Here is a 16234-nt window from a genome sequence, read left to right as displayed (position 1 = left end):
GAAATCCCAAGGAATCGGGCTCAGCACCCACAGGCTCCCTGGCTGTAGATGACAGCGTCTTATACCATCTTTCCCACCTCCATGATAGTAGTTTGTGTGTCAGCAAATACCCTATTGTAATCCACAGCGCACTTCACGTGTCTTCATCACCGAAACACGATTTTCTCTGGGACAAATCCGGAGTAAGGAAGTACACCATACCAGGGGAGACGGGCCCGCAGCAGGGATGGTGATACCAGAAGCCGAAGGAGAAAAGCAAAGGAGCCCGCTCTCCAGCGCCTTGAGGGGCCCGCGCGCCGGCGGTCGGCAGAGCTCGCGCACCCCGCGGCGGCCGAGGGAGCGCCGCCCCCGCGGGAGGTGCAGGCGGCAGACGTACACCTGCTGCGGTCCCCTGCGACCCCGTCTGCTTCCAAAAGTTCAGGTTCGACAACGCGAAGCAACGGGGATGCTCGGTTACAGGTTGGATTACTATGTGTCCCCCCCCCCCCCCCAGCTTCTGCTGCCCCTTAAACAGCGTCTCCAAATCTCAAAGCGGTGGAATTTAGCAAAGAGCCAACAGGGGATGCCAGAAAAAAAAAAAAAAAAAAAAAGACCTGTGGCGCACTCGGAGTATCTAGGCCAGTTACCTGGGAAGGAGCAAAGTAGTTAATAACACCAATTTTGCTGACATAGCACAACATCGGGGCGGAACGTCAGCGTTTTAAAAACCGCCCAACCTTTACCCAAAAAGTTAGAGACACAGACCCGCGACCACGGTTCTCCGCAGAGGCGGACTGGGTACCCACAGCGGCCCATCACAGACACACACACGGCCCCCGCGGCGACGTGCTTCTGCGGCTGCGCGCGCGCTCACCGGGCGGGGCGGAGGAGGGGCCTGCGCGTGCGCGCGGACGGGGCGGGGCCCCGGGGAGCCCGGCGGGCGGACGAGCGCGCGCAGGGCCATGCGGTCGGCAGGGGGCGCTGCGCACCCACGCCGCGCTCTGCCTGCCCCCGGGTGCTGTCCGCGGCGGTTCGATTGGAGCAGCCTCCGAAGAGCGCTTGGCGCCATTTTGAAGCGGAGAGGAGGAGGAACGGCCGGGCTGGCTGCGGAAGGGGAGGGGGGGGAGGAGGCGATTGGATGCGGCGGCGGCGGCGGATCCCGGAGAGCAGCGGAGTGAGAGGAGTAGCGAGTCGGGCACCCGGAGGTAGGCAACAATTCAGTTAACGGAAAGAAAAATGTCCCTCCTCTGTGCTCGCCGCGCTCCATTTTTCAGCGGCCGCCACCACGGCTGTGTGTGTGTGTGTGGGGTGGTGTGTGGCGGGGCTGGAGCGCCGCCCGCCCGCCTGCCAGCCGAGCCGAGCCTCCGGGGCGTCGGGGGCTGCAGCGGCCGGCTGCCTGGCGGCGGCCGGGGGTCGAGGGGGCGCGGGCCCGGCTGCGGGTGGGGGCGGGGCGGGCGGGCGGGCGGCGCGGGCTCCTGCCGCAGCCGCTGGAAATTAAACTTGCCGCCGTGGTCCGAGCCGGGGCGCCCGCGGCGGCGGCGGCGGGCAGTGACCTTGCGCGCGGGGCGGGGGTCCCGGGGCGGCCCCCGCGGCGCGCCCGCCGCCCCTCCCCCCGCGCCCCGGCGGCCCGCCGCTGTTTCCCGGGCGGCAGGCGGGCGGCGCGGTGCTCCTGTTGAATCCTCCCGCGGGCGGGTTTTTTTCCCCCTTCCGGGCGGCGCGGGGCCCCGGGGGGCGCCCTCGGAGCTCTCGGCGGGTCCCCGCGCGCCGCCCGGCCGGGCCGCGGGGCCGGGGCGGCGGGCTCCGGAGAGTGACATTTTCGCACGGTGGGGACCCGGCCGCCGGCGGAGGAGAAAGCGCGGGGCTGGTGCTGGGCAGCCCGAGGACCCAATTGAGGAAGAGCCGAGCGCGGGCGTGAGGTGACTCCTCCCCGGCGGCGGCTTTGGCTTCGGCAGGACCGGCCGCCCCGTGGGTGTGCGGTCGTGAACAGCTACTCTCCCCCCCCCCCCCTTTTTTTTTGCACTCTTATTTTGTCGACACTTGAAAAGTTTTGGGTCCGGAGAGAAAGCCGCTGCTGTGGGATTCCAGGCTGCTCTCCCCGCGACTCGACGGTTCACCCGCGGGAGCGAGTTTGCACGCCGAAACGCGGCCCCTGCCCCGGTCCTCGGCCCCGCGGGCTGCCGCTGGCCGCGGGCGCTGTGGGCTCGGGCTCCAGGGGCCCCCGGCGCCCCACTCTGCCAGGACCGCTGGGCTCACACCCTTCTTAGGAAGGGATGCATGGGCGCTGGTGGCCCCGTTGGTTGAACAGTTTTCGGAAACTTTTGCATGTAGCCTGGGATTCCGGAGGTTGGTCTGGGGTCTTGAGAGAGCTGGGGAGTCCCGTACTGCCTTCCCAATAACCACTAGAAACGCGTGTGTTTATGTGCAGGGGCGAGCTGTTCAGTCAGTCATACGTATTTAAAACCTGAATGGCAGTGAAATCATTGTTCTGGGTTGCCCGTGGATAAGGCTTCAAGACAAAACAGTTTTCTCTGTTAACTGGTGGTGGTCAAGTGAAATAGGAACGCAAGTGTGGGCTTGAAAGAACACTTCTTACCTATGCAGTGCGCATAATCAGCTGTTAGCATTTTTAGGGACAATGAATCGAGTTATTCCTATGGTGTGTGCAGTTCAGTTTGTGGAACAGTTAATCTTGCTTCTCATGTTGATAGCAAAAAAGCCAATTAAAATTTATAGTGGTGACTGTGTGGGTGAAACTTACAGCGTGGGACCTCTTGTATTGATAGATCTGTTCTCAAAACCTTAACTATAAAAATACATCTTGAATCAGAACATTCTGTTTACAAATATATAGAAAAGATGCACTTCAGACAGTACGGAAGTAGTAGCTTTTTTCCCTTTTTCTGATGGTTTTAAAAATTTTTTCTCAGCTGGGGTATTCTTTGAAGCTGTCTTTTAAATGGGACAGTAGTGCTTTTTCCCCCTCCTCGGTTCGTAAGAACTTTGTTATTTCTCTTTCTGATTGAAGCTGAGTCTTCCTGTGTTAAGTTGGCTTTTGCAGTGCTTTTTGTTACTCTTCCTGTCACCTTACTCTTCCTTGGGTCCTCTCCCGACTTCCTAGAGAATTCGCGGAGTTAGGTGGTGATAGTCATTCTTGTCATAGGTAGCTTTGTGCTCAGGTTATTTGTACTAAGAGTCTACGGGTTGGCTGTCCTAATGTTTGAGTTAAAATTGTTCTGTAGTTTTGTTTAACAGTTACAGAGGGTAATATTTTGAGGACTCGTCTTTATCACTAACTTGCTAAACCTAAAATAAAGTGATGCCCTGTAAGAGGGCTCTCCTTGGGTAGCATATACCCAAAGCTTTGCGAGGAAGGGAATATTTTGGGTGGTCATGTTCTTTTTGCTTGTTCCTCTTGGGAAACACAGAGGCTGTCCTTTGACTTCTGAGTGCTACTCCTTTGATCATGTTTGTTTAGAACAGACAGTTGAGCTTACTCTGATTTGGTTTGGGAACTCTTGGGTGACAAGTATTGTATACAGCTTATGTTAGAAAAGAGTGATTTTGTGTTCCTTTCATTAATGTTAGAGAGCTAATAGGAAACTCAGGATCTCCACTTCAGCTATTTTAGATGTGAGAAAATAGATTATAATTTGATTAACTTATCCAAGGTCACAGTCATATTCATGTAGTAGAATTGGGGTAGTCCGTAGGTCTCCTAGAAGCTTAGAAACTTCCTGGTGCTCTGTATGTTTAATTTCAAGAATTAGCAGTATGTGAAATAATTTGAGGTTTCACATTATTTTCCACTCCCTTCTCACTTTTCTTCAACCAAAAAGTAAAATTTCAGGGATAATGGTTTCAGATGCTGCTTTTAATCATTTCTATCCAGGAATCAGTCCACTTCTGTTGTCTCAAAAGATAACTGTCTGTCTCCTGGTGCTGCTTGCTCTTTCAATCTGTAACATTACTTGACATAGCATTTATTCTTTGTGAAACTTGTAAGCCAGAGTAATTTGGAAGTTAGTACTGAACTGTGTTATTAAGGGGGTGTGTGTGTGTGGGGGGAAGAGTTTGACTGTATGTGTTCGTTTTTTTTTTTTTTTCCCTAACTTTTAAAATCAGATTGTTACACAGGTCATTGTCCCCTCCAGTTACAATAGGCATTTTATTTGGGTTGAGTATTCCTGTTTAGAAATGTTAAAAATTCTAGAAATGTGTAGTTTAAAAGTGAACCCAGTAATTTCTCTGAGAATGTATTTACTTTTAAGCTTACTCAAGAAGGAACCAAACGGTTTGCAGTTCTGACTTCTCGGAGAGTCGAGTTCAGCTCTTTACGCACACTGTTGTTATCTACCACCTGATCATAATCATTTCTCCTAGTGCTTGAAAAAAAGTTTTATGATCCTTTCTCACTAATTAGTTCAGAATTAAAAATAAGTTTGCGCATTGAGACTGTAATTGTTTTAGCAGGCACAAGTGATTATGTAATGAGAAGAAAATCATGATAAAACTCAAGTGAATAAAATTTAGTTGTTTAAATCGTAAAGCCATTAATCTGAGACATTAAAATATCCATAATTATTATACTCTAATGATGAAACATTAGTAGTAAGCAGTAATTAGAAATACTTGGTTTGTTACTGTAAAACTTGATAGTTAAAGGCTGTGGAGGAAAGACTGATTTAAGCAGGGAACTCTTCTGAGGCATCTTTGGGCTCTAGAAGTACTTCACTAGCCTGGCGCTCTCTTTGAAAGAGAATGCTCTGAATCGGTTCAGACAAGCAGGAGATGAGGACTGAGACATTCTGCCCTGTGGAAGGAGTCACTGGCCTCCACTCCCAGGTGAGGAGAGCGCACACCAGGGAGTGGTTCCCGGCTGATGCTTCGTTCTGAAAGGAGCATGTGGTCCCTCTTCAGGGACCATTGACAGTTGTGCTCTGTGTGTGTAAGAGTGAGGTTAGCCAAGACTAGATATACAGTTGATAGGGAGATGGAGAGGGTGTCTCTCCCTAGGAGAGAATGCTTAGGGACCTGAAAGGAATGAGAATCGATGGCTCCTGGCTCCGTAGGCAGTGAAGGGATTTCCTTACTCTTTTTTTCCTGTTGGAAGTGATCTTGGGGAAGGAAGAAACGATTTTGAAGGAAAATTCCATATCCCAAAATGTATCTCTTACTAACTGAAATGCTACTGGGCAGTTTCAGTTAGCTTTCAGATGTGGGCTAATGTGGTTGTTGAGTGAATTGGTGGTAAGTCGTGTGTTTTAAGTTAAAAAGTTGTATATGTTTTTTAAAAAAGTCTTTCTAGTGGTACAGGAACATAAAAAGTTACTTTTTCCCTCTTCCTCCCAGAAGGTAAACCACTGTTTACAGTTCCAGAAAGTTTAATTCATAAAAATATTTGTATAAATAGCAGTGTGTTATACTGTTATGTTGTACTGCTGTTTACTTTTTTTGAACTGTGGCTTTTTTCTCCTTAGTTAATGTCACAGAACTCTTCATATTGGCATGATCAGTGTAACTGAAAATAATTAGGATGCTTTATTATAAGTATATTCCATAATTTATTTTTTCTTACTCCTGTTGAATGACAGTAGGTTGTAGAAGTTTATGCTAACCAGCAACATATGAGTATGCCTGTTACATGCTCACCAATATTGAACTTGCTGAAACTTTATGGCTTTTGCCAAATTGGTATGCAAAGTATGTTTTTGTTTTTTGAGTTTGCATTTTTTTGATTATGAGTGAGGGTGAACATTTATATCTTGTTTTGGGGGAGGTTACTTGCATCATATACTGTAGTTCAAGTACTTTAATTTACACCCTCCCACTCTTTCCAGCACCAGCCCTTTTCTGAGAGCTACAGTGTGCTGAGAGAGGTCAGCGAGGAATAAGATTTTGGAACCTACAGCACTTTGGGAGGTAGTGATGCTCTGAATGGAGTGGCTGTGGTGTTAGGCCTTTAGTAACTAGGTGTCAGTACCAGAGTATTGAAAGCCCTTGGCTTGGCATAGAAGAGAGACAGAAGTGACCCAAAGGGAGATTTTAGTCTGGATAAATAAGCTCTATGTATAGTCATCTCAGCCTTGGTGCTGTCTGCTTGTCACGTCTTGTCACTTCCCATCCCCTTCAACTGTCATTTCATGTTTAAATTTTATTTTTATGAGAGAGAGAGAGACCCTCATCTACTGATTCACTCCTCAAATGCCCATAATAGCTCAGGGCTGGGCCAGGCCAAAGCCAGGTGCCTGGAACTCCAACTGGTGTGGGTTACTGGGACTTGAGTACTTGAACAATCACCGGCTGCCTCAGGTGTGTATTAGCAGGAAGCTGGATCCAAAATGGAGGGGGCTCAAACCAGGCACTTCAATATGGGATGTGGGCACTCCGGCATTGGCTCACCTGCTCTGCCAAATGCCTACCCGATGTCATTTTATTTCTGCTCATACTGTCATTTGATGTGTTCTTCTTCCCTGGAAGGGGTTGCAACCTGGATTTTGGGATTTCAGTTCCTCCAGAGATGAGGGCTTAGTTTTTCTTAGAAGGGAAACTGATTTTTCCCTTGAACCAGTCAAAGGAAGCAGTCTATTTCTAGAATCCTTTAGATCTATTTCCTCATCTTTAGTAGTGTCTCTCTGTAGCTGATATGCTGCTAGAGCAGATGTGGAGAACCTTTTTTCTGCCAAGAGCCATTGCTTATATATACACCTTAATTTGTGGGCCATTACATATTGACAACTGAAAAAGTAGCCTGCAATAGATTTACTGAGTTTCAAGTTCACTTGTGGTTGCCTTGAAGGGCCAGTCCAATGACTTTGCAGGCCTTACACAGCCCACAGGCCCAGTGTTCATCTCCCCTGTGCTAGAGTGTCTGAGGTCTTACATGCTGAACTGTACAGAAATCTTATGTTGGTAAGACTACATGAAGTTTGGTCCCATGTAATCCTTGTGTACTGTTCTCTCAATACACCCATCTTCACGTTTTTTATGCAATGGGGTTTTTCTTGGTAGGTTTGGGTGATTTGAAAGACTTACATGTCTTCAGTCTTCAGTTATAATGTATACTTGTTAGTAAATGGCTGGCCCTTTGGTCATCTTTACTCCTAGTATAGCCATGGTTTTTTTTTTTTTTTTTTTTTTTTTAGACTGGCAGAGTGGACAGTGAGACAGAGAGAAAGAGAAAGGTATTCCTTTACCATTGGTTCACCCCCAATGGCCGCTGCAGCCGGCGCACCGCGCTGATCCGAATCTGAAGCCAAGAGCCATGTGCTTCCTCCTGGTCTCCCATGTGGGTGCAGGGCCCAAGGACTTGGGCCATCTTCACTTTCCCAGGCCACAGCAGAGAGCTGGATTGGAAGTGGAGCAGCTGGGTCTCGAACGTGCCTCCATATGGGATGCCGGCGCTTAAGGCCAGGGTGATAACCTGCTGCGCCACAGCGCCAGCCCCTGCTTGGGTTTTTATACTGTCTCCATCATCAGCTTGTTCTGTCATGATGAGCAAATTACCTAATCTTGGCATGACTCAATTTCTTCATCTGTAAAATACAGACTTTTAAAAATAACTTTATTGACATAATTCATGTACCATATAGTTAATCTCTTGAAAATGTACAATTGTTTTACAGCATATTAATAGACTTGTGTGACCATCACCACAGTCAGGTCTTGGAACATTTTTCTCGCCTATAGAAGAAACTCCAAATCCATTAGTGGTCACTTCCTAGTCACTTGTATTACATTAGTTTTTGGGATAAGCTAGCCAGATGTTTAGCATGGTGCCAAATATGTAAGTTAAAATGATTGTAATCTTTTTCAGGGATACTCTCTGCAAAGGCCACTTATAACACTTTTTTTTTTTTTTTAAGATTTTTATTTATCTATTTGTGAGGTAGAGTAACAGAGTAGGAGAGACAGAAAGATCTTCCATCCACTGGTTCACTCCCCAAATGGCTGCAATGGCTGGACCTGGGCAGATCTGAAGCCAGGAACCAGGAGCCAGGAGCTTCTCCTGGGTCTCCTATATGGGTGCAGGGGCTCAGGCACTTGGGCTATCTTCTACTGCTTTCCCAGGCCATAAGCAGATAGCTGGATCAGAAGTGGAGCAGCCGGGACTCAAACCAGCCTCCATATGGGATGCCGGTGCTGCAGACAGAGGCTTAGCCTACTATGCCATAGTGCCAGCCCCACTTACATCACTTTAGAGAAGGCAAAAATAGGATAATTGTGGAATGGGTGTTTTGCATGCTATACTGTGTAAAGAAATTGTGCTCAGTGCTTGCTAGAGATAACAAAGATGAAGGATATTCCTTCACTCAAGAGATGATTCAAGTAGGAGAAAAGGGATGACATAACAATAATTATTAAATAAGGCAGTATATAATTAATGCTTTCAGGAAGGCATAAACAAAATATTTGAAATCAAATTTGATAAAAGATTAATTATGTTACTCTGAGAGTAGAGACCATGAAAAACTTTTTTATTCTTATTTATTTATTTATTTTTGACAGGCAGAGTGGACAGTGAGAGAGAGAGACAGAGAGAAAGGTCTTCCTTTGCCGTTGGTTCACCCTCCAATGGCCGCCGGCGCATCGTGCTGATCCGAAGCCAGGAGCCAGGTGCTTCTCCTGGTCTCCCATGGGGTGCAGGGCCCAAGCACTTGGGCCATCCTCCACTACACTCCCTGGCCACAGCAGAGAGCTGGCCTGGAAGAGGGGCAACCGGGACAGGATCGGTGCCCCGACCGGGACTAGAACCCGGTGTGCCAGCGCCGCAAGCGGAGGATTAGCCTATTGAGCCGCAGTGCCGGCCGAAAAACTTTATTTTTTAAGACCAATTTATTTATTTGAAAGAGAGGTCTTCCATCTGCTGGTTCACTCCCCAAATGGCTGCAGCAGCTACCGCTGGGCTGGACCGGAACCAGGAACTTATCTGAGTCTCCTGAGTGGGTGGCAGGTGCCCGAAGTAGTTGGACCATCCTCTGCTGCTTTCTCAGGAACATTAGTGGGAGCTGGATCAGAAGTGAAACAACCAGGACTTGAACCGGCACCCATATGGGATTCCAGTACTGCAGGCTGTGGCTTCACCTGCTATGTCACAGCACCAGTCCCTGGAAACTTGTTGAAGGAGGGACCGTTTTGGCCAAATCTTAGATGATGGAAAGATGAGGCTTTGGCTCCAGTGAAGAGTGCTTGAAGACTATTCTGTGGTCTTATATTTTTGTTTGTTTCCACATGCTGCTGCCACTTGATTTCTCTGGTAGCTACACCCACTTTTTTTTTTTTTTTTAATGTTTCTAATCTGTAGTGGACTTGGGGGACTAAATGTACTAAATAAGCTTTTAGTGAGAGTTTGATGTCTGTAAGAAAAGGCTGTTAAAATGTGGCCTTATGTGTCACTTTGAATTAGTTACTTTTTTATTTTATTCTCTGGGTCTTGGTTTTATTCCAGTTAATTGGCTTTATAGACTAAGTAATTCCTACATAAATTTGGTTTATATACATGCCCTCCTCCCTCCCCTCCCCCCTTTTAAGGTAGGATTCTTTTTTTTTTTTTGGACAGGCAGAGTTATAGAAAGAGAAAGGTCTTCCTTCTGTTGGTTCACCCCTGAAATGGCCACTACGGCCGGCGCGCTGTGTCGATCTGAAGCCAGTAGCCAGGTGCTTCTCCTGGTCTCCCATGCGGGTGCAGGGCCCAAGGACTTGGGCCATCCTCCACTGCCTTCCCGGGCCACAGCAGAGAGCTGTACTGGAAGAGGAGCAACTGGGACAGAATCCGGTACCTCAACTGGGACTAAAACCCGGGATGCCAGTGTTGCAGGCACAGGTTTAGCCTAATGAGGCACGTCGCTGGCCTAGGATTCTTTTTTTTTTTTAAATTTTTATTAATTTGAAAGGCAGAGTTACAGAGAGGCAGAGGCAGAGGGACAGAGAGAGAAATCTTCCATTCGTCAGTTCACTCCCCAAACGGCCGCAACAGCTAGAACTAGGCCGATTCAAAGCCAGGAGTCAGGAGCTTCATCCGGATCTGCCATGCAGGTGCAGTGGCCCAAGGACTTAGCCATTTTCTAGTTTCCCCAGGCCATAGCAGAGCTGCATTGAGCAGCTGGGTCTCAAACTGGCACCCATATGGGATGCCGGCACTGCAAGTGGCAGCTTTACCCATTGTGGTTTTCCAAACCAAACCAAAGAATCCTTTGGTTTTCTTCCCTGCTGCTCTTAACATTGATATTCCTTGACTGCTTCCATTTCCTGTCTTCTTTTTCTAGTGCACCATTGAACACAGCACCTCAAGTACATGTCCAGAATTCAGTTGTTTTCTCCTACCCTTTACCATTTTTCCAACTTTGCCTTGGTTAATAGCTCCAGTTCCTTCCTTTCTCCCTTCCCTCCTGGTGGTAAAGGATTTATCATCCTGTCAGAAACGTGGGAGTCTTCTTAACGCCTTTACCTCCTCAGCCTCTCATATGAAATGTTACCAAATCCTGTTGATTTCAATGCAGGTTTTTTTTTTTTTTTTTTTTTTTACAATTTTTTTCTATCTGCACATCCATACTTCAAAAGTAAGAGTCCAAAATGAGAATAAAGTGTGCAGTAGGCTCTCATCCATACCCTTTCCTGTTTGCCTCGTTCCAGACTTCTGCAGTAGTTTTTAAATTCCTAGAAGTATTGCTAGGCTAAAGAATGTAGCAGGTACAATTTTGAATAGATGTTAAATTGCTGTTTATGGAGTTTGTAACAGTAATGTATATGTGAGAATACTTGTTTCCCAATAGCCTTGCTAACACGGTGTATGATCAGACTTTTCTGGAGTTTTGCCAATCTGATGGGTGAAAGTGTAGTTTTTAAATTTTTTTAAAAGATTTTATTTATTTACTTGAGAGGTAGAGTTACAGACAGTGAGAGGGAGAGATAGAAAGGTCTTCCATCTGTTGGTTCACTCCCCAAATGGCCACAATGGCTGGAGCTGCGCTGATCCGAAGCCAGGAACCAGGTGCTTCCTCCCTGTCTCCCACATGGGTGCAGGAACCCAAGGACTTGGGCCATCTTCCACTGCTTCCCTAGGCCATAGCAGAGAGCTGGATTGAAAGAGGGGCAGCCGGTACTCGAACTGGTGCCCATATGGGATGCCGGTGCCGTAGGCAGATTAACCTACTGCACCATGGCGCCGGCCCCAAATTTTTTCTGTTTTTCTAAGATTCATTTGTTTATTTGAAAGTGAGAGTTAGAGAATTTCCATCTGCTGGTTAACTGCCCAAATGGACACAATGGTCAAGGCTTTGCTGGCTGAAACCAGATTTCATCTAGGTCTTCCATGTGGGTGGCAGGGGCCCAAACACTTGGGCCATCTGCTGCTGCTTTTCCCAGGCTGTTAGCAGGGAGTTGAAATGAAAGTGGAGCAGCTGGGACACAGACTGGTGCCCATATGGGATGGCAGCATAGCAGGCATTGGCTTTACCCAGCAAACCATGATACTGGTCCCTCAGTGTAGCTTCCTTTTTTTTTTTTTTTTTTTTTGACAGGCAGAGTGGACAGAGAGAGAGAGAGAGACCGAGAGAAAGGTCTTCCTTTGCCGTTGGTTCACCCTCCAATGGCCGCCGCGCTGCAGCCTGTACACCGCGCTGATTCGAAGGCAGGAGCCAGGTGCTTCTCCTGGTCTCCCATGCGGGTGCAGGGCCCAAGCACTTGGGCCATCCTCCACTGCCTTCCCGGGGCCACAGCAGAGAGCTGGCCTGGAAGAGGAGCAACCGGGACAGAATCCGGCGCCCCAACAGGGACTAGAACCCGGTGTGCTGGCGCCGCAGGTGGAGGATTAGCCTAGTGAACCGCGGTGCCAGCCCCTCAGTGTAGTTTTAATTTGCATTTCTCTTGTGAGTGAAGCTGAGTATTACTTTGGTGTGTTTGAGTCGTTTTTCTTTAACTGTCCTTAATCTTTTTTCCATTTTCCTCCTCCTTTTGGGGTATTCTTAAATTTCTCTTCAATCTCTGTGACATTAGTTGAGTTTGCTAAAAGTAAAATATTACTTGTGTTCCTGCAGTTGTATTCTTGTCTGTCTCCACTTTTTTTCTTTTCCAGCTTCTCTCACATTGGCAACAAATATTTCTTTCTTTCTTTCTTTTTTTTTTTTTTTTTTTGACAGAGTGGACAGTGAGAGAGAGAGACAGAGAGAAAGGTCTTCCTTTACCGTTGGTTTACCCTCCTATGGCCACTGCTTATTGCCTCTCAGGAGCACATTGGTGGAAGATGTAATTAAAATGGAGCTGGAATTTGAACCCAGGCACCAGTGTGGGATGTGGGCATCCCTGCCAGCGTCTTAACTCCTGCACCAAACACTCTCCCTAGAGATTTATATCTTAACTTCTATGTAGAGTGGGGGTGATCTAGAATTTTTGTGCATGGTGTGAAGTAAGAGTTGACACTCATTTTAAAAAACATACCAAGTTTCGGGAACATTGTTTTTGACAACGGCAAAGACATAAAGTACCTGTCCTACCTTGAATTGCCTTTGTGCCTTTCTCCAGAATTTTTTTTTTTTTTTGACAGGTAGAGTTATAGACAGAGAGAAACAGAGAGAAAGGTCTTCCTTTCGCTGGTTCACTCCCCTAATGGCCTCCACAGCCGGCGCTGCGCCAGTCGGAAGCCAGGAGCTGGGTGCTTCCTCCCTGTCTCCCATGCAGGTGCAGGGCCCAAGGACCTGGGCCATCCTCCACTGCCTTCCCGGGCCACAGCAGAGAGTTGGACTGGAAGAGGAGCAACTGGGACTAGTACCCGTCACCCCAACAGGGACTAGAACCCGGGGTGCTGGTGCTGCAGGCGGAGGATTAGCCAAGTGATCCATGGCGCTGGCCTCCAGAGCTGTTTTAATCTTGTATCTGTAGATCTGTTTCTGAACTCAGTATTGTTTCCTTGGTCTACTTGTTTCTATGCAAGTGTCCATATGTCTCTATTACTATGGCAGAATATTGAGTCTTAAAATTAGAAAATGTGATTCCTGTAATATTTTTTGGTCAGTCTATTTTCTATATACTTTCTTTTTAACCTATCAGTTTGTTTTCATATACTTGAAAGACAGAAGAATATCTCTCATGTGCTGGTTCACTTCCTAAATGCCCCACAACAACCAGGAGTCCATAACTGTATACAGATTTCTCATGTGGGTGGCAGGGAACAAAGTGCTTGAGGTATCATATACTGTTCTCAAGGATGCATTAGTAGGAAGCTGGGTTGGAAGTAGTCAGAACTTGAACCAACACTCCATTGTGGGATGCAGGTACCCTAAGCAGTGGTTTAGCCTGCTGTGTCGTCATGCCTGCCTCACTGTAGACATTTTTGTCAATTTACTAATTTTTATTAAATACCTTTTGGCATTGCATTCATTGATCTATACAGCAGATTTAAGGAGAACTGACTGCATAACAAACAACATTTAACCTCTAATGTGGTCCGCAGTGATTTAACATGGTTGCTCCTTGTATATCACCCTTTCGTGGTCACCTTGCACATTGTATCAGGGTTGGTTGGTTTGGCAAAGTGATGGTATGTTACATTTGAGAATAGGTTATAAAAGACACTGTGGCTTATGTGTTGGTCTCTTTCTTTCTCTCATCCCTCCCTCTGGGGAAAACCAGATGCCATTTTGTGGTGAGACCTGCTTTCAAAGTGTTGAAGCATCTGAGATGTTACCTTGCTTGCAGACCAGCAAGCTGAACTGCTACAGTTAGATATGAGTGTATGTCAGAAAACTTGGAGAACATTGAATTAAATGATAGGTTTCTTTTGGTAAAGAGAAACTTTAAGATCCATTCATGGTATTTTCATAATATACACCTCCTATGAAATTTTTGATTACCTGTTTATTATCTTTTGTACCAAAATAAACTTTTAATTTGATTTTCTTTAAATTTTTGAAGTACCCTAGTAGAAGACATGGGTCACAGTAGAAGGACAGTTTATTGTCAAGCAGTAGTAGCAGCCTGATTATCAGCATTTTTGTGCCAATGCCTTATTTTCCAATTCACACTGGATACTGTGCAGAGACTCTCAGGACACCTCTGCATGCAGCAGGTTATGTTACAAGACAGGAACCCTGAACATAGAGAACCTGAATATTTTTAAGGGTCAGTAAGTAGACTTTGCTGTGAAAGAGACTTTATCTTCCAGATTTGTTCCCTTTTTAGTCATCCTTGAAAAAGTACTGTAGAACAAAGGGCAGTTAGAGCCTCGCTTGTAAGAAGTGCAAAAGACATGTGGAATGTTGCCTCTTAACATCCACACCGCAGAGCCCTCAGTGAACTTGGAAGCAGGTCCTCTAATCTTCAGTTGACTGCAGACCCAGCCACAGTTTGTAGCCTCACGAGAGACTCTTAGCCAGACCCACCAGCTAAGCTACTCCTAGATTCTTGAGCCTGTAGAAAGTGTGAAACAATATATGCTGCTTTGGAGTTTATTATTGTACGTCAACAGATTACAAATACAGTTGTAAACTTTTATTTAGACTTTAATAATGTGTAACATAAATATATATGGATATAAATATACTTGTAATGTATAATGTGATAATGTATTAAGATAGCAATGTAGATATATACATGTAGTATAAAACTTGTAGAAATCCTGTTAAATTTGTTTAAGATTTTGCTTTTTCAGTTAAATTATTTGAGAGATGGAAGATGAAGAGGAGGAATTGGAGGAGGAGAAGGGAGAGAGAGAGAGAGAGGGAGAGGAGAGAGAAACATGGGCTGGTTCATTTACCAGATGCCTGCAGTTGAAGGGGCTAGGCCTGGGCTAAAGCCAAGAGCCAGGAAATCAATCCAGTTCTCCCACATGAGTGGCAGGGAACTAATTTTTTGAGGTAATGTTTCCTGTTGTCTTTTTTTTTTTTTTTTTTGACAGGCAGAGTGGACAGTGAGAGAGAGACAGACAGAGAGAAAGGTCTTCCTTCCGTTGGTTCACTCCCCTAATGGCTGCTCCGGCCGGCACACTGTGTCGATCCGAAGCCAGGAGCCAGGTGTTTCCTCCTGGTCTCCTATGCGGGTGCAGGGCCCAAGGACTTGGGCCATCCTCCATTGCCTTCCCGGGCCACAGCAGAGAGCTGGACTGTAAAAGGAGCAACTGGGACTAGAACCTGGCACCGCAAGGCGAAGGATTAACCCAGTGAGCCACGGCACAGACCCCTCCTGTTGTGTTTTAGGATCTGCATTAGCAGAAAGGTGGAATTGGGAGCTGGAGCTAGCAAGTACATTAATGTGGAATGTGGGTATCTTTTTTTTTTTTTTAAGATTTATTTATTTTTTTGAAAGTCAGAGTTACACGGGGTGGGTGGGGGGGCGGGTAGGTCTTCCATCTGATGATTCACTCGCCAGATGGTCGCAACGGCCGGAGCTGTGCCAATCTGGAGCCAGGAGCCTCTTCCGGGTCTCCCTTACGGGTGCAGGGGTCCCAAGGACTTGGACCATCCTCTAATGCTTTCCCAGGCCACAGCAGAGAGATGGATTGGAAGTGGAGCAGCTGGGTCTCGAACTGGCATCTTTTAATTAATTTTACATATTTGAGAAAGGATAGATACTCCCCTAGTTCCCTGGATCACTCCCCAAATGGCCTGCAATGGTTGGGGCTGAACTGGGCTGAAGCCAGGAGCCAGAACTTAGAGTCATCCAAGTGGGGAATTGGGAACCAACTACTTGAGTCATCAACCTGCTGCCTCTCAGGGTCCGCATTAGCAGGAAGCTATAATAAGGAGCTAGAGCTGGGGTTTCAGAGTGGGTACTCTGATGTGTGACCAGGATGCTCAACTGGGATCTTAGCTGCTAGACCAAATGCTCACCTCTGATTATAGTTATTTTTTTTTAAGATTTATTTATTTGAAAGTCAAAGTTACACACACACACACACAGAGAGAGAGAGAGAGAGAGGGAGGGAGGGAGGGAGGGAGGGAGGGAGAGAGGGAGGGAGGGAGAGGGAGGTCTTCCATCTGATGGTTCATTCCCCAATTGGCTGCAGTGGCCGAAGCTGCGCCAATCCGAAGCCAGGAGCCAGGAGTCAAGAGCTTCTTCCAGGTCTCCCACATAGGTGCAGGGGCCCAAGGACTTGGACTATCTTCTATTGCTTTCCCAGGTCATAGCAGAGAGCTGGTTCAGAAGTGGAGCAGCTGGGTCTTGAACCGGCGCCCATATGGGATGCCAGCACTGCAAGTCAGGGAATTAACCCACTGTGCCACAGCGCTGGCCCCCTGATTATAGTTTTTAATATCCCATTTTAAAT

The 16234-nt window shown here is 47.0% G+C and overlaps 1 protein-coding gene across 5 annotated transcripts in view; it reads left to right on the top strand.

Moving 5' to 3' along the window:
- The first annotated feature begins 1076 nt into the window (after window positions 1-1076).
- PDS5B (PDS5 cohesin associated factor B) overlaps window positions 1077-16234 on the top strand; it is a 203743-nt gene continuing 188585 nt past the window's right edge. For 3 of the 5 annotated variants that reach the window (XM_062194387.1, XM_062194386.1, XM_062194389.1), the window contains exon 1: window positions 1077-1184. The gene's annotated coding sequence lies outside the window, so the exon portion shown is untranslated. The remainder of the gene's footprint in view (window positions 1185-16234) is intronic. The other 2 variants (XM_062194385.1, XM_062194384.1) reach the window with 1 other exon arrangement.

Source organism: Lepus europaeus, chromosome 6 (assembly GCF_033115175.1).
Source record: "Lepus europaeus isolate LE1 chromosome 6, mLepTim1.pri, whole genome shotgun sequence".
NCBI classification, from domain to species: domain Eukaryota; kingdom Metazoa; phylum Chordata; class Mammalia; order Lagomorpha; family Leporidae; genus Lepus; species Lepus europaeus.
Note: the sequence above shows the minus strand (reverse complement) of the source record. Positions and strands in the feature narration are given on the sequence as shown.